Source organism: Vanacampus margaritifer, chromosome 5 (assembly GCF_051991255.1).
Source record: "Vanacampus margaritifer isolate UIUO_Vmar chromosome 5, RoL_Vmar_1.0, whole genome shotgun sequence".
Lineage (NCBI taxonomy): Eukaryota > Metazoa > Chordata > Actinopteri > Syngnathiformes > Syngnathidae > Vanacampus > Vanacampus margaritifer.
Genome location: NC_135436.1, coordinates 23500494 through 23501224, shown reverse-complemented (window position 1 = coordinate 23501224; position 731 = coordinate 23500494).

Sequence of the window (731 nt, the reverse complement as noted above, 5' to 3'; positions counted from 1 at the left end):
CATGTTGTTGAGAGTTTTGCCTTTGATTAATGTGTTTTGAAGTGGAAATCACGACTGAATTTTATTTGTCAACTAAATCATTACTTACGGACCATTGTGGATTTTTTGTATTTAGGATGTATGGCATTGGTTGTTTTAACACTGTGGTTAATTATTAGGAGAAATGCAGGCAACGTTTGCTCTTTATTCTGTGCCCCCCCCCCCAAAAAAACCCCAGCAAATGCTAAAAAATAATCTGTTCGCAGATTTTGTTGCAAATAGTAATTTTTTTGCAAATTTTTTGTGTTTCCTGAAAAATCTGAAGATTTTTTTTTAAAATTTCAGCATTTTAAGAAGGCCTCAATACGTAACCACGAGTTGTTATTTTTAGTATAATTTACTGTATATTTTGTTATACTACAAAATTAAAGGGAAGCAGCCAAGAAAGAAAAGAATAAATTGCAACATTTTCTATCAATTCCTACGTTAAGTAATTGGAGGAGGACAGCATTAACCCTAACCCTTATTTGTTTTTTTCTCACGTGCTTGATTACTATGTGAGTATGTGAGCCACTGGAACCAATTGTGGCTTTAATGAATCACCTTTTAACAAAATACATGTAAAATAAAATAAACTTTCCTCTTGCACAACCTCACCGTTAATGAGCTTGTTGCATTACGCTTTTGTGTTTGATACCCTCAACAGCTTAGAGGACAGATAGTAGTCAAGAACTGCTGAGAATATTGAGTAG